This window comes from Hippocampus guttulatus, chromosome 4, assembly GCF_054856545.1.
Source record: "Hippocampus guttulatus isolate MCC_2025c chromosome 4, RoL_Hgut_1.0, whole genome shotgun sequence".
Classification (NCBI taxonomy): Eukaryota; Metazoa; Chordata; class Actinopteri; order Syngnathiformes; family Syngnathidae; genus Hippocampus; species Hippocampus guttulatus.
The window spans coordinates 14,154,876-14,173,072 of record NC_141264.1 but is presented as its reverse complement, the minus strand read 5'-3'; the positions used below and the strand labels follow the sequence as shown (position 1 = coordinate 14,173,072).

Below are 18,197 nucleotides of genomic sequence, written 5' to 3'. Positions count from 1 at the left end.
CTGTTTAAAAAGGGAAGAAATTTAAAATGGTACACCTTCTGTTTCTGACTAGTTCTAGTTAATTGAACAAAGAGGGAAAGCTACACCTGCACACTTTTATGAGATGCAATACAAAAGCTTCAGCATAAATTCTGCTTTTACAAAGATGACAAGGAATATGCGGTCATTAACAGCCGCATTCTATCTCTGTGGGTCTTTTGTGGATTTTTTTCCAGCATCGTAGTGAACCACCATTTATTATGTTCCGGACCAGGGGTCACCAACATGGTGCCCACAAGCACCAGGGAGCACTCAAGGATACATGAGTAGCAAGTGAAAGTGTTACAGAAACTATTTGATTCCATTCAATTATGTAATGACTCTGTTTTTATGAAATACCATATTATAGAGATGTTTTTCCTTATTTAAAAACCGCATTACAACATTTCTTGTTGTTATCACGAAGCACCACTGTATCCACAATCATTCAAAAGTGTGACAGTCAATTAGAATTGCCCTTAATTATTAAAGAACAGCACTGAATTTCTAGAACACTAGATTGCCCTTAGCCACCTGGGATAGGCTCAAGCTAACCCGTGACCCTAGTGAAGTTAAAAGATGTATAAAATGGATGGATGAACTAAAACACAAGCGTCACTTTCGTAATATTGACTCTCTTCCCATATTCAAAACTCATCTCAAAACCCACCTATTTAAAGTTGCATACTCAGTTTAAACTCAACGCTTTTTTATTATTTATAATTTTATCTGTGGTTTTATTGCTCTTTTTTGATTGTAAAGTGTCCTTGGGTGTTTTGAAAGGCGCTTATAAATGGATTATTATTATTATTAATTTCGTAAGCTTTTGTCTTTGGCCGTTCATTTTGTCCACATCTTTAAAGGGGGAGGTCAAGTAAAAAAAAACCCCACTAGTGTAAACACAGAATTGTGACACAGAAACACAGAATATTGCGTTTGTGGAATATGCATTAAGCAGAAAAAAAATCTACCAGTTTTTATCCATCACAGGGGGCTGCCATTTTGTCGTGTACTGTTACTTGTTGGCAACTGAAAATGACATCACAGTGTGCAAGGGCTCAGCTACCGACCATGACCAAACCAAGAAAACAGGTGAACCCTGACGGTCATTTCGAGACCTTCGGCACTGTGATGTCATTTTCAGTCAACCGCAATTGGCAGCACAAGGCCGTTCATATTCCACAAACGCGATATCAATCAGAATACCCTGTTTAGGCTGTGTGGGCGCATAGAACATATTATTGTAAAGAACATTTTAGACTTGACTTCCCCTGTAAGCCTTTTCCTTCTGTCACATTTGTTTTGTAAATGACTGCACGAGACAAATTTCAAGCCAGCCCGCTCGACTGACCGATTGAACCTTGGCTTTTTCCACCATTTTTCAATTGAAAAGCCACATCTGACTGTGGAAAGACTCCCCCCGCTGTGTGATGTGCAGGGACAGTCATGGCACCCCTTAATTAAATGCCTATCATTTAACAAAGCTCATACGGTGTAATGGAAGATTAGCTCGCAAGGCATCCTGCGCCTCACTTTGATTCACATGCTGAATTGGCTTCTTAAATATGCCATGTCACACGTTTTCTGTCGTATGACCTTTTGCTGGGCCAGCGGGGGGGGGGGGGGACACACCATTCGGCTCACTCCATTCTTTCATCAAGCCCACAGAGCATTTACGCTTTTATCATAAGACAGTATTCTGTAATATTTGTGGCCGCCATTAAAATGTTTTCTTCTTATATTAGTTAATTAATTAAAATGTGGGATGGGCTAATTTATGGTTTTTCAGTTGCTGGTCAGAAAGGTACAGATGTGCTCTCGACACTTACATTGATAGTGCACAGAGAGCTAATGATAATGTTAAGCTAATGATAATGCAATGATAATGTTAAGGAATTCGCATAATATTGAGGAAACAGAAAAATATCTATATGAAATACGTTATTTCTCTATATATTTGATCAATTGATCAGTATTAACATTCCTGGGAAATCCCAATCATCCCATCACTGATTAGCTATTTTTACAACAGTCCACGTTCACTACGTTGGTGACCCCTGACCTAAACCATTTAGGGACTATCTGGCAGTGCAACCTGAAACACAACAAACTTTTATCATTGTTTTCAAGTCACTTTCTGCTTACCCGGGAGGACCCTTGTGCCAGTTGTTCACAAACGTGAAATTAGCTGTAGAAAATGGATGAATGGACCTTTGACCACGGCTGCATAACGTGTGTTGTTTGTTGAGCTTGCTGCTCAACCTTCACGTGCAAAGGTGCGGCTGCGGCGGTGGCCTGCGGGTCGCTTTGTTGTGTTGCTTGGGAGCGGTTGTGAAAATCCGTTTTTCCTCCCCGCGTCCGCACTGCTCTGACCGCCGCGCTGTCAGTGTGTGTCTGTCAGCTTGATGAGCAGACGCCATTCTGCATCATAACATGCTGTCACGCTGAAGGACGTGGGAGGAATTGTGTGTGGGTGTGTATACACAAAGTGCTGCAAGGCTCACATTCAGGCATCAACAGCTTCCTGTTACATCACACAACTCATTGTTGGTTATATTGTACAGTGTGTGAGCCTTTAAATACACACACACCGCATCAGATACTGTAAACAGTGATTGTCAAATTATAAAACAAGTACCACTAGTGATACATGAATGAATCACTTGCCATGTACAGTTCAGTTGTATTCATTCACATTTCACCTTTAAGAACTGTATAAACACCCCTTTATAGGCACATGCCCAACACACGAGTGCTGGAGGATACAGTGGAACCTCAGGTTACGTACGATCCTGTCAACAAACAATTTGAGTTATGCACAAAGAGAAAAAAATACCTCTGTTTACATAGTATTTTTAGTGTACGAACACTTGGATGCTGTGTTGCTTCTTGGGCCACGTAAGCATCGTTAACTCATAACGCATTGCTGTTAACTGAAAACTAGTTTTATCTCTCGATGGCGTATGATGGAATGCAGCTGCTTTTGTAGATCAAAGTTTTCACCTCCGCATTCTCGATCATCCAGTCATTTTATTTTTGTCCGAAAATATTGTCAACAGTATTATTTATTGAGGTGGTACAGTGGTTAGCGTGTTGACCTGACAGCGCGTTGACCTCACAGTGCAGAGGTCCAGCTCCAGCCTCCCTGTGTGGAGTTTGCATGTTCTCTCTGGGCCTGTGTGGGTTTTCTCCGGGTACTCCGGTTTCCTCCCACATTCCAAAAACATGCATGGCAGGCTGATTGAACACTCTAAATTGTCTCTAGGTGTGAGTGTGAGCGTGGATGGTTGTTCGTCTCTGTGTGCCCAGTGATTGGCTGGCAACCGTTTCAGGGCGTCCCCCGCCTGCTGTCCAAAGACCTACTGGGATAGGCTCCAGCCTGCCCCGTGACCCTTGTGAGGATAAAGCGGTTCAGAAAATGGATGGATGGATGGATTATTTATTGAATTGTGGTGTCTCTTTAACTACGTAATTAGCAGTGCATGTCAGTATAATCATGTCAAAATGAAAATGCATGCATACATACATTCACTTGCAGTCATAGTTTTGAAAAACCTGTAATTGCCTTCTGCCATAAACCCTTCAGGGTTCAGTTACCAGTCTGGTCGGTAACATGTCAGAAAAGAGGCAAAAATTACCAATTTATTAAGTTAAACAGTGGCTCGAAACGTGTAATCGATTATAAAAAAAGTTGTAGATTAATTTGATTGATTCATTTTGAAACCTCTACATTCACACAATCACAGATGCGAGAAGTGAGAAGCAGCCACATAGTTTCAGTGAATGCACAAGTAGGTCTGATGTCGGCATGTTGAACTTGTGTTAAACCGGTAAACAAAGCGCACACTGTCAAAATGACTCCAAAGAAAAGCGAAAGTGCTAAAGATAGTGTAAGGAAGCGCTTGTCATATGAGCCAAAAGATCTGTGCTGTGCTTCCTTTCACGCTGTGTAACCAGACAGTGCACACGCAACAGGCACGCAAAGAAATAAGCAGCAAATTAGGGAACAGAGCAATCATGTCATGCCCCACTTTGTGAATCCTGATATATTTTTTTAAAAGAAAAAGACAGGTTTTCTTGGATTGGTCTCTCTTGTGCCAAAATCAACCAATGAATTAGAAAAGAAACGTATTTAAAAAAAAAAAAACACCTGAATGAGAATTTCCATATTATTATATTTTTTAAGAAACTCCTCTTCGGTGGAGGAGTTGTCAAACTAAACACACGACAAAGAGAATTACATGTTGTATATTTAAAACAACTGCACAAGTTTGCCTTTCTCTAGCCTAATGCTCACCCACAATGAAAAACACCCTAACCCGTATGCCACATTGCTGGACGAGCACATTCATAGTCGTGGTGTTCTAAGCCTTGAAGCAACAGATATTTGAACCCAGATGGTGCATAAACTCAAGTAGACAGACAATCCAATGATCACAGGCATGTACTGTTTATCCTCTGAGAAATGCTAATAAGATGACAGCAACTTGCTGAGTCACTTAGAGTAGTTGTGCAACTCTTGTTAGTTTGTCTGCATGGGCTGTCTCATATTGTGCCCTGGTGGGGAACTCGCACACACCAAAAGCAGCCACAATGAATTCATCATGATGCACTACTGCAACTATTTAATCCTCTGCGCTGTAATTGTTTTTTTTCTGTGGTATGTTTTTAAAAAATACCAAATTATAAGAGTGTAATTTTACCTGATAAAAAATGTGTTACAACAATTTTTGTTGGCTCTTTTTGGAGGGGGGCTTGGAACTTATTCATGGCGTATCCATCATTTCCAAGAGGGGGAAATGATTTCATATACTAGTGTTTTGAGTTACGTATTTCAAGGCACCACTGTATATGCATTTGCTCAATCAAAGTACGAGTAATGGATGGTTTGTTTTGTAGGTGATCGAAACAGTGCTCAGGTGTGAGGATCTGGGGGGAGGATGGTAAAAGGAGCAATGAAGGTGCGGGTGGATGAGCGAGGAGGAGAGATGGAGGCATATGTAAAGCGCCGATTCGTGGAGAAGCACGGTGGATGTGTAGCCAATGGGGGTAGATTCGAGGGAGCCTCATAACTCATTCCCCTGGAGAACCATCTCCTGTCAGCCCGTGCGTGGGGGAATCAGTAAAAGCTCTATAAATAGCTCCAACAGTGAGCCGCACGTTTCCCTTCCTCAGATAGCCTATAAATACATGCAACTTGTCGCTTTACATCTGGAGGCTCACCGGACACCCAGCAGCCCTCGCTGACAGGGAATCCTCCCCGAGGAGAGGAGGAGATGAAGGTGGTGGAGGAGATGAAGATGTTGCATGGCAACGTGGCTTGGGTGCTGAAAGAGGCTGCAAGTGGTGTCAAGTTAAACAGATGATCGTGAGGCGTGGCAAACGACACCTTTTTTACGTCTGATTGCTCGCGGGGTATTTTTAATGCCGAGTTAGTAATGTGCTGGAGAGCTCGTTCAAGGCCATGTTTACAAAATGGCTCCGACAGGTTGCTGCTCCCACATGCGGAGTCGCTCAGCAGCTTACATAGCTCTGAATAAGCACAATGTGTCAGAATTTTGTTGCGATCATGTTTTTTGTCATGACTAAAAGCCCAGTGGCTAGAATGCACATTGAATGAATAATTACTGTACGCACAAATATAATGACTCAATAGGGAGATACAGTACAGTGGTCGCTTGACTTATGAGTTTAATTTGTTCCATGATCCTGACGTGACACTTGGTGCCTCCTACCTACCTGCATTTTAGGCTTGTCCTCTAATTTCACCCAAAAGCCAAATAGCCCTCTTTGTATGTATGTGCGTGTGAGTGTGTGTGCGTGTGTGTGTGCCTGCGTGTGTGTGTGTGTGCGTGTGTGTGTGTGCCTGCGTGTGTGTGTGCCTGCCTGCGTGTGTGTGTGTGTGTGTGCCCGCGTGTGTGTGTGTGTGTGTGTGTGCGCGTACGTGCGTGCGTGCATGGTTGTGTGTATACACACGGACTGGAAAGAGCAGATCTTGCATTGATGTAGAACATTTTCGCTCAACAACAGGGGTTCCTGGTAATGAGCCCTGTGGGACACATCAAGGCATCACAGATGGATCGGGTCAAACGAGAGCACATTCACACATACCAGCATATATGTGCTTATATGTCGTTATGAGTGTGGTGTCCTCGCAGACACTATATCTCCACCAAAATTCAGGTCTATCCCCCCTCAAACAAAATTCTAATTGCCGGATCTAGACTGTCATGTAAGCGACAGCAAAGAATAGTAATAGAAGAAGCTCGGCTAACTGTTAGCTTGCCTTGGTACTGTAATTTTATTGCAGTGGCAAAATCTTCTCCTTGTTCTTGTTACTGCGATGAGTGTCACATTATACCCAAATCGACGAGACGAGGGAGGAAATTTTCTTCTTAATGCACACCACAACACAGGATAATCGCTCAAGGTAATCTTTAAGTGACATCACATAATCTGGCTTTACTGACCTGGATCGCAAGTGACGCAACATTTCGTGTACCCCGCTTAACCTTTTAAAGAGGGTGTGTGCACACATTCACAGTAAGTGAAGCTATATAACAAATTAACTGCTAAGAGTGGTTACAAACTCCCCAAAGAGTAATTTCAGGCCATTGCTGTAGCCCGAAAAACTTTATGAAACCAACTTTTTTAACATGGATAAGTCTGCAGTGATAGCTCATAAGCGAGTCTCCAGAATGTTATTAAAATCATTGCTCATGACTGACGGTAAAAAGAAAAAAAAACCTGAAGTGTGGTAATGCCAATATTCTATAAGGAAATATCAAGGCTTTAGTTGCTAAATCCTCCACTATGCATTGCCAAGCTCTGGAAACACAGTAAATGTGGCTGCAGCTTTAAACAGTTAGAGAAAAACAACCAATATGGAAAAGATTAGATTTTCTTTTTTTGTTTAGCAACTTTCCATATGTTGAATCGACATCATTATCATTAGGACAGTTTTATTAAGGGTGACCGACGGTTAACCCCCATTTATTGGCTCGGATGCATCTCAGATCAACCTGCAATTGTTGAAAATCTAGATCATATTACAAAAAAGAAAAACAAAACTTGAGTAAAAGATTCTTTTAAACGCAATGTAAACAAATGTATGTATTGTAGTCTCCGTGTGCATGTTTGTGCCTTTAGGAGGAAGGACATTTGCATGAATGTGCTCATTGTGCGTGCACCACGGTTTACTGAGGAGTTGTGACCGTCTCCATGTCTCTCTGTATGTCTGTATTATACTGCCTGCCTCCCGGTGGTCAAGACGCACGAACCAAAAGGAGCAGCACAATGTTCATTGAGCTGATAGAGTGCAATTTTTCAAATTGAAAAGCACATTCTTAAAAAAAATAGTTTGTATGAACCTCTTAAAGAACCTTTTTAAAAAATTTTTTTTTGCGATGTGTACACACACCACTGATTTTGTGATATATACTAATGACAATTTTCCGCGGATACGCGGAAATCCGCCGTTTTATTTCTTAAATTGATCATTTTTGTGATCGTCTAAATCCGTTGAGAAAATTTTAGGGGGGGTCAGGTACCTTATCGTCGAGTTTTCACGAGCTCTCCCGATCAGTCTTTCCATCTTCCGATTGTAAACAGCCCTGCGATTGGACGTGTATGAAAGCTTCAACTAATCAGATCACTGGAAGCATTATTTGTTGCGGAAGGCTTAGCTCGATTGTATACTTCCCAGCGATTGGTTAACTACAAGCGATTGGACCAATCAAATTGCATGTAACATATTTTTTTACCTGATTCATGGCAGCCTGTTCGTCTAGCAAATTCATTGTTCTGGGATCGTTTTGAGCGGAATTATGAGATTTTTGACGAAAGATCCGGAGTCTTCAATCCTAGAAATTGACTCAAATGTCAAGAATAAATTCCGATGGGACTGACTTGAGAGAGAAGTCACTGTAAAGGTTGTGTGTATTGTAGTGACTTAATTAACTATGGCTCCCGTGGATGCTTGGCACTGACAGATCATGCAACAAAAGTGAAAAAACATGCCGACAAAATCGCCATTCGACGGAGCAATTATTCTTTGGGATCGGCATTTTCCAAACAAACTTCGTCAGCGGATACAACGAAAGACGTTACGCACAAAAAAAGTGAGTTAAAGTTATATTAAATTTGCCGATTAATGTTATTCCACAATTTCATTTTTCTGTCCTTTTTTGCATTAAATTGTACTTTCATTTCACTGAAAACCTCTCAGCTTCAGGGGGGCTGTGCCCCCCTGCCACCCCCCCAAGTCAATCGTTACGACATTTCAGCTGAAAAACAAAATCTGTGTTGCCATCCCAGGATATATGGCACAACTCCATGCATTTGGCGTTTGACCTCTGTGGTTACCAATGTGCTACTGGCATAAGCAGCTTGCTTCAGTGATGATTGCCCAGCCAACAGCCGCTGTCCGTTGCCTTCTGAAGGAACACTCAACACGGCACTCAGTTTCTGATGGATGATTTCCTGGTGCAGCAACCGTTTTCGCCGTCTGCGTTTGTGCCTTTGTGTGATTGCCTCCTCCCAGAAAGATCCCTAATAGCGTCTTTAGTTTCTTCAAGTGACTATGAGTGGGCGTCAGACATAAATTTCTTATGCAAAGTGTTTTGATGTTGAGTTGCAATGATGAGGACAGGTCTAATTGTGTGAGGGAAAGTGCAGAGGTAATGATTGTGTGTCTGTCTAAATGCTGCAAACAAACTACTTGAAGGCAGTGGAGGGCTCGTAAGGTCTTCTCTGCTGGCCCAAACATTATCAGAAGCACTGACCTACATTGTAAGTGCTCAAACGCAAAAGAACATCATCTTTTTGTGTGAATTGAGCAAAATTCGTTTTTTTTCCTCCCCAAATTAAAGCTGTTTTTTTATTTTAAGGTGTTAGAAATACCGGTAGTTAAATATTAAATAGTTCAGTGAGTGTACCACATCTACATTCTCTTAGATACAGTATGTCTTATTGACACACGCACGCAGTGGAGCGCAGAGGGAAAACTCAAGACCTCGGTAGCTGCGGCCACCCAGATTATTATTTAAAATATTGTGAACGTAACATTGAGCAGCTCTGCGTTTTGCCACACAAACACCGACTCGCAGTTTTGCGTTTCAATACGTGTGATCGAGGTACACAATGCGAACTGGCAAACTGCAATGTGAACCCCCTTATTTTGAGCCTTGATTCAATGAAAAGGAGCAGAGGGAAGTATGAATCTTGATTTTTGCCCCCTTTTTAAAAAAAAAGCCACTCTAAATAAATCACTAAATCTTCTAAATGATTTTTTACTTCTTCTGCAGCTCACTCTCTTAATTGTTCCATAATGATGTAATACCCTTGATTTAATGAGCTTTTAAAGTACCGGTATATTAATTGAGCTTGACTCTTCGGTTTCTTTTTAGGTTGGTCCATAACTCTGCGCCTTTCACTACCGTACTCCTTTCCATCACTTTGATACTATGGTGAATCTGTTTTAAATACTTCCATACCTTCCTGATTGTAGTTGCTCATTTTTCTTTTGCGCTGTTTTTTGCACTTCCCTTGATTGGCAGTAAATCTGTCGATCAGTCAGAACTCACATTTTGGTTAGTGAAAAAAATATCAACAAAGTGACCACTCAATCCTTGAAAAAAAAACTCTTTAGTTGGGGCACACCAAAGTATTTTTGTGCAAACAATAAAAAGTCAAATTTTCATAGACTGTACGAATGCCCTCATATGCACAGTATACGTTTTTTCCCGAACTAATTATTCTGTTTATGTGTTTAGTTTTAATGGACCGATCTGATAAACGAATCATGGTGCTTCACTTTGTGGTATTTGCGTTCATTCTGTGTGTGTGTGTGTGTGTGTGTTTGTGTGTGTGTGCGCGTGCGTGTGTGTGTGTGTGCGTAAGAAAATGTGCATCAGTCCGCAGGGAGTGGCTCCTTAAAGGGGTGATTTGCCTGCCGGGAGAGTCTTTTTAAAGATGGCTGACAGGCTTTGATGTGTTTGTGTGCTTCCTGCAGAGTGACTGGTACTCTGTTGGTGCTTGACGTACTGAAGAAACCTGCAACAGGAATTATTATGTTGATGGAATAGTGAACATAGTTTATTTTTTTGGGGGGGTGTTAATTCCTTCCCGGAATCCCTGCAAGTGACAGTTATTATGAGCATTGAATAGACCTTGAGGTGAATTGATCTACAACCTTAATAAAATAGGTCTTGTCAAAATAATATGTGAAGCTATGTTAAAAATGTTGTTTGTCATTCATAATGATACAACACTTTGTGTTGCAGAGTGGGTATTCTTTCATTAATAATTCACTTAATGGTGAATTTATGTTGAATAATTAATGTCTAGCTACTAACATCAAGCTGAAAGAAATGTAAAGTAAGTCAAATGTAATTAGAGAGGATCGTGAGTGATACAATTTCATTAATTTATGTGGGCAGGACCACAACTATAACACTTTAAATAATTGGTCCCAATCTGGGACCACCATTTTCGCATACTGTAGTTATTAAGTCATTAAGCACTTTAACGGACATCAAACTGATCTAATTATTATTTTAAATATAATTGAGTGTCACATTTTTCCACATGAATAGGCATGTTTATATTTGTAAAATATATTTATTGTATTTCTGAGTAAATTAACAAAGAACTGGGCAGGAGTAGAATGACTGCATATTCAAAACTGGTACAAAAAAAGGACAAAATCAAAATAAAGAAAACTTTAATGCACCATTAGAAAATGCCATTGCACTTTTGTTTTTGCAAAATAATAACAAAACAACATTACAACACAGCATAAAATAGCATGCAGGGCTCCCTGGCTGGGCCACCAGCTATATAATACAGTACCATTAACATACAGTAGATAATGTGAGGTCATTAAAAATAGACACATTTATACGCGTATTTATTTCAGAGATTAATTAGGAGCAGAAATGTCAAGCCTGTATAGATGAAAAACTAAATTGATAGGCTAATATAATGAATTAAATATTAAAATAAGTATTAAAATGCTCATATTTTTATTGAAAATATGACATATTTACAGTATATAATAATAATAATAATAAATTTAAAAATAGCCAAACTGCCCAAATGTAAAAAAAATATATTCACATTAAATAAATACATATTTATTATGATTATTATATAAATAATACTTTTCGGCCCAATTAGGGGAAGTTAGATCATTTCCCATGCCGATAGCCAGAGATGGGAAATCCGGGTCCAGAAAGTAAAAACACTGCCACAGTTTGTTTTTAGCCACCGGTGCTTCGACTCAATCTGCAGTTTAACAAGTCTGTTTTGTTTTTACTTTCTGGACATGGATTTCCGATCTCTGCCCACAACACAGTGGTTGGGATTCGCTGCTTAAAGGTACAACGATGACATCCTGTATGTGTGCTATTAGCTCATCTGCTTTGCTATGATCATTACACTCTTTAGCTGTGGGACGAAAGATTGTGTGTCACAGTTGTGTTGTTGTTGTTCAGGTCTGAGCTCCTTCTGAGATCAGACTAATGAATAGCAATGCTGTGACTCTAGCGGAGCGCTGACATTTGCTGTTGTCCGCTCTAACCTCTCTGAGCAATCACACTCAGGTGCTTTACCATTGTCGACGGTGAGGAAGCATCTGTTTTGCTGTGCAGAATTTGGTTCGTGGTGTTTGTTGCCAGTGGCATTGCCACTGTAGGCGACTTCAAGTCAGGTGGCAGTGTACTGGAAGGTTCTGCGTGGTGTCTTCACTGCATGGTATCACTCTATTTTATGGCCGCAATTCTCCTCCAGGTGCAAGACTCTGCTGGAGCCCAATAGGAGTTGTACTTCCCACAACTGTCTCCACAAGATCCCTTGTCAACCGTTTTTATGGATGGGAATGATCTTTACGATGGTGACGATGTTTCTTTGCCAAATGTTGAAGTGGAATAGGTGCCACGTCAGTAGGTAGTCTCCCTTCTTTCAGGTTTCAGGCTGGCAACGAATGAACATTCATTCTAATGCATCGGACGTCCAGCGCGGTCAATGGCACTGAAAGAGTTAAGAATAGTGGAAAATGAGTCGTGGCTCAAAAACACCCAAATGGTCCAGACTTGCAGATGCAAATTGCAAATTTCCATGTTGTGGGACTTAAAAAGGTTTTCTGATGGCAACATTATCCATGCTTTTTATGATACTGGAGTGATGATGGTGAGTGAGGGTTGTTGTGCGCTTTATGCTTGCTAGCTACCATTTCCTGTGTTGCATGTGAGCTGTTGGCAAACTACCAGGAATCTTGAGTAAAACTGATTTAAGGTGTATAAGGATAAGGTTTTTGCTGCTGCTTCTTGTTTGATAGTTGAATTTACAGTTTCAGTTTGTCTCATAGCAATCGGTGGCCAATCCAGTATTCAACCCCACTCAAGGTTCGTGTTGCTGAGGTGCTTTTGGTTTTGCTGCCATGTGACGATATAGTCCCACAGGAGCCAATGCTTGGACTGGGTTGTGCAACCATAATGTTATCTATTTCTTCTTCCGAGGAAAGATGACATTAGTGAAGTTTAAAAAAAAAAAGTTGACGAGAAATTGGTGTTCAAATTATATATATATGGTGTTTACTTTCCCTGTTTCATGAGTGCTGATTATCTCCGTTCCACAGATTGGCATCGGTGCCGACTCGGACATTGAAGTCACCCATGAGGACAATTTTATCGGGCTTAGGCACTCGATAGGGCAGCATCAAAGCATTCATCCAAAGCATCCAAGCATTGATGTTGTTGTTTTGTTGTTGTTGTTGTTTTTGCATAGCCCCCCCCCCCACACACACACACGCATGCCACACTAAGCGCTTTGCATGTGCATAAGCCATTTGAACATATATTCAACCTTGATACCTTCCAGTAGACACTTTCTGTAGATGTGTGTGCATCGTCGAAACGCCACCGTTGCCTCGCGTCAGCATTGCGGACGAATAAAGGAGCATCTCGCCTGATCAGGCTTGATTTGCTTCACCTCAGGAAAACCCTAAGTGGGTGAGGGGTGGCCGCGGGGTGGAAACAGGACGTGATCAATGTCATCCTGAGACACAGATGGGAGTGCTCAACTTTTGTTTATGTGTGCTTTTAATCAGAATGCAATTAAGCGAGTGCAAGGTTGAACCAATATATTTTGCATGCCGTGATTGGTTGAAACAAGTGAAGCCGCCTCTCAGAGTTGATTTTTATCATTTGATTACCTCCACTAAGAAGGTTATTCTTCCACTGCGTTAACTTTTTAGTTCTACATAATCCCCGATTCATCACGGGAGTCACCTTGCAGACCTACACGCATGAGCTGAAAATCTGGGACACAGAAAGCCTATGTGAACAACTAAAACCCTTTTCTTTATAATTTAAGCCATGAGTGTCAAACTCCAAACCACATTTTTTGTCCTACCAAAGCAAATAAAGTGTCTACTTCATCTTTATTACTTTATAGCTGAAAAATATCTCCTAAACTTTCAGTCTATCTGTCACTAGCATTTTTTTCTGTTCCAATCATTAGATTGCGCTTCTCTACCTTGCGTACTCAAAGCGCTTTACGCTGTTATCACATTCACATACAGATGACATCAGGAGCAACTGGAGGTTCAGTATCCCTTGCTCAAGGACACTTTGACATGGTTGCAACGGTCGGGGGATCGAACCACCAACCTCTGGGTTGGGAAACGACCACTCTGCCACTGAGCCATGCAAACAAACTCTTCCCATGCAGCGACAGAGTTGTATCCGAGGACATCAAATGCGACAAGGCCATATTTTTGTACTGGCTGCATGATATGTGTTGACAGGAGCCACTTCACTTGCACTTGTCTTTTAGTGGATAACACAACATCTCCATAAAGACTTTAATGACTGTCTGTCCTCTGCAAAGATGTTCATAAGCCCCACTCAGTTGTTTTCCGCCAGCAGCTCGTAAAACAAGAGACAGTGCATCCTTTTTGGTGCGACTGACCTGGCTTGATTTTGCGCTTGTTCTGACCCATACTGATAATCAAGCCCAATTTGAGCATTTTTATAAGTTTGAAACGTCGCTTTCTGAATCGATTTCTACCTGGCTTTGTACACTTTCCGTAGTGAGCCCTGCTATTGTTGTCCTTGAAGCGACGTTGTACTTCTGGGTTTGACGCTTGTCAGAATCTCACTTGGGGGAAACGATTACTTTGTCGAATTTGCGAAATAGAAATGATTTTTTTTAATGCTTTATTTAGTGCACTTTGTTTAATTAATTGTGACATTAACATTTTTTCATTTGGGATTTTCTAAAATGGGTTCACACTTTACCTTTAATTGCCACACACTCTGGCTTTTGTGTGGTTGCTGGCTTCACCAAAATTGCCAGGGAGCATTTATTTTCTATAACTCGGTAATATGGTGGTCTTCCACGAACACTTGCAATTCTATCACTTCAAATCATTCAGGTCATCCTGCGCTTCTGGTACTTCCTCCCAAATTTTCCAGAGTGAAAACCATCATTGTTACCCAATCCTAGAGCGAAATTGGTATGTGCGTAGTCAACTCCGCTGTAGAACTTTGCAGAGACGAAATGATCACTGTTGCACCAAACCGAAGACAATAACATGCCATTAGCTCTCTTGGCTCTAAACTGAGGATCGACCGACCTCACAGCCGTACCTCACACTTTCGCTGACAGTATCCATGGTGGTCGACCATCCTCCGGCCCAGAGTGTCATTTATACTGGGGAAGAGACACGCAACGAGCCACAGAGGGCCCCTGTGGACCTCTCTCTCTCACCCCCAACCCCTACACTGCCACCTGAGTGAAAGCTGCCGACTTAAACACGGTGATGTGAATCACTCCAAGCTAACCATGCATGAGCTTGGAGGGTTGTCGGAGTAATTGATTGATGCAGTGCACAGCAGGTAGAAAGAGACCTGCTGTGACTGAAAATATAACCTCTCAAGCCAGTAGTGGTTGTATAGGAAACAAATTACTGTTATGAAAACGAGAGGTTGTTGTGGGTACTTTTTGTAAATTTAAAAGCCTCATTGAATGAAAAGTGGATCTGGCTATTTCAGTGGATGTTAATTTGTAAAACTGTTTTTTTTTTCTCAAGAGCATTAAATGAGCTGAGTGGGACACCGGAAGACATTGTAAAAGGATCGGCCTAAACTTAGGCTGAAATTGATTCATTTATCTGAAAGAGTGATGTTGGCTATCCGTTGTAATGCGACTAAAGTGTAATGCGACAACTGCTATATAACATCTCTGCAGACAACGCAGAGTGTGCAGTAAACCTTAACATTTTAGTTTTTAGCTGACAAAATAGTGGCTGTACTTCGATCTTGAAATGGTGAATCTTTGACTCCTTCCTCCATTGCTGTTCATGGACACCTGAGTGTGTCAACGCGCTAAAAACGTTCTCGTCATTCACGCCGAGGGAAATGCAAATTTGAATACCCCCACATAGCCTTTCACTGTTTTCAAGCTGTCAATACCAGAGTTTGCCTTTCATAAGTGTTCTTTTATGTATCGTTATTTGTTCAGTGACTTTAGGGAGTCTTCGTTATTAATGCATGGTTTCATTGCTTGTTGTATGAATTATTTTTGCTCCATGTCCAGCACTTTGTATACAGCGCTGGTTGTTTTGGAATGCTCTATAAATACAGCTGAGTTGAGTTGAGAATTCATTTTGCAAATTGAGCGCCTATGCTCCTCGTTTCAACGACTGCTATTATTAAATATAAAACACAGTACAGTAAGCACTGTAAGTATATGTTGTATCTTTTTATTATTGTTTCAAAACAATGTAGCGGCAACAGTAGCACTCTGTTGTAAATAAAGAAATGCAGCTCAATCTGTTGGATCTGCTCACGCAAAGTCATCACCGTCTTAGATTGGAGGACGGCTTTGTGCCACAAAATGTCTCTTTTTGGATGCAGTCAAAATTCTCCACTGCTTGTGTGTCTAGCTCGTTGCCATGGCAATAGCGTGTTGCCAAGCCGTGGCGTGTTGTTGTGGCAGCAGACGCTCCCGTCGAAACCGCCGCCATGCTGAGAGTGTGCTTCTGAGTGTCAGTGAGGAAGCGTGCGTGCTCTTGCATTCCACGGTTCGTTTTGCTGCAGACCTGCTGTCACACTTCACATCTGCTGGCCGAGGGTGGAAGTAACAGGTGGGCATGAGTAGATTTTGTTTGGATGCGATCCTGATATAAACAAGAAGTGAAGTCCATTCATTATTTATTCATCTTTTTTATAGTGTTAGTCATCGGTGAGTGGTGCATTTGATACCAGGGCTTTCAGCGACTTAATATAATTTCTAATACCACCAGTATCACGTTGCAATGACAGAAACCACCAATACTATTCAAAAAACCCATGTGACAACATGCAACTGTGCCATGTGCATTGTTGGGCCGACAGGGGCAAACGCGCTAAACGGCTGAACGCTGCAAATGCAAAAATACTGCAAAGCAATCCTAAGAAGACAAACACACACACGCAAATTAAAAACACATAAAATAACTGCAAAAGAAAAAAACGCCGCAAGTAAGAAACACTACAAACGGCCAAACTCTGCAAACGCAGGAATAATGCAAATAAAAAACATAAACACGCATGCAGGGGAACAAAACACAAACGCAATGTCTCATGTCTGTTGGAATCATCAATGAAATGAAATAGAAAAAAGTGAGTGCGTCGTGATTTTTGGGACAGCCTTTAGTTTAAGTTACATTGGTCAACATGACTTATTATGAACAACCTGTGCATATTTGATCGAGATCTGATTGGATAAAAAAATATATACCTGTATATTGGACCCACATGTACTGGAAGCAAAGCAGCCAAGAGAAACGCCCCGAAATGAAGAGAATTGGCCGTTAGGAATGCATTAATACAGTACAATACATGGAACAACTAGATTTTAGATGTCTGGTGCTTCTGATCGTGTTTAGGCCAGCAGAGAAGACCTTGCTGACTACCAACATAATGCAGTATTATTAGGTGGTTAGGGTCGCAAGTGATCTGGGCTGACTTTGGGCAAAAAGTGAAGTCCGCCCAGGTCTGTTTGACGGCCAATCACAGCACACCTTGATCAACACCCACCCACTCTCATTCATGTTCACACTAATGGACAAATTAAGAGTTTTGAATGATCCTGTTTTTGGAATTTGTGAGGGAATCGAATGACTTGAAGAAAACCCACGCAAGCCGAGGGAGTACTACGTACATGCAACCTCAAAACAGGAGGCTGTGCAAAACCAGGACCTCTTATTTAAGAGGCATATATTTAACCACTAGATCACCGTGCTGCCTTAAGATAGATCCAGATTTTGCCCACAGCTTTGAAAATATCCAAGCAACTGCATCTTCTGACCACCTTCCCCCACACCTTTTATTATGATAATCAGTCCATCGATAGTCTATTTTTAGCACCACCCTCCGCGCTGCATCCCCCCCAACACTTCCTCCGTTCGCCAGCTTCCTGTCTTAATTATACAAACATTCCTCATGCGTGAACAATTTCGCTTTGAGTTGGAGGCGCTGTGAGCTGAACCAATAGTGCTCTTGGTCTTCAGTCTTCAGCTGGCCCTCTCTATTATTCAGTAAAAGGTCTTTCTCCTGCCCCAAATCTGACGCCCGAGCAGAGTTATTTCAGTATGTCAGCTACTTTGGCTTCACTTCCAAATGGAATTTCCGTGTTCGGTTTTTGCGTTCCCTCTTATTCACACACATGCACTCCTACTTGTTTTAATTTGAATGTCCTCCCCTCCCAACTTCCACCCGAAGTGGCAGCTCCGCCACTTATACAATTCGCCTGAGTGTGTACCCATTCCGGTGGCGGGAAGTACAAAAGTACTTTGTTCCTGTACTTAACTAAAATTTTGAAATATCTGTACCTTATTTGAGTATTTTGTTTCCTGGCGGCTGTCCATGACATGGCTTTTTTGACACGGTGTAAAAAAAATGGTTTAGATCCTGATTGCTTGTGATTTTAGTCTTGAAAAAAAACTCACCATGGTTTTGGGGCTGTTTATCTTCTGCTGGAATTGGAGCATTAGACAAGGTGGAAGGAATTATGAAAAATCCGTTTGAAATATCAGTCAGACCAAACCTTCAGGCTTCTTCTAGAAAGCAAAACATATATATATATATATATATATATATATATATATATATATATATATATATATATATATA

At 41.2% G+C, this 18,197-nt stretch overlaps 1 protein-coding gene across 5 annotated transcripts in view; it reads left to right on the top strand.

Annotated features, from left to right (window-relative positions):
- magi2b (membrane associated guanylate kinase, WW and PDZ domain containing 2b) overlaps positions 1 to 18,197 on the top strand; it is a 120,065-nt gene that overhangs the window by 28,737 nt on the left and 73,131 nt on the right. The gene's annotated exons all lie outside the window — the stretch shown is intronic.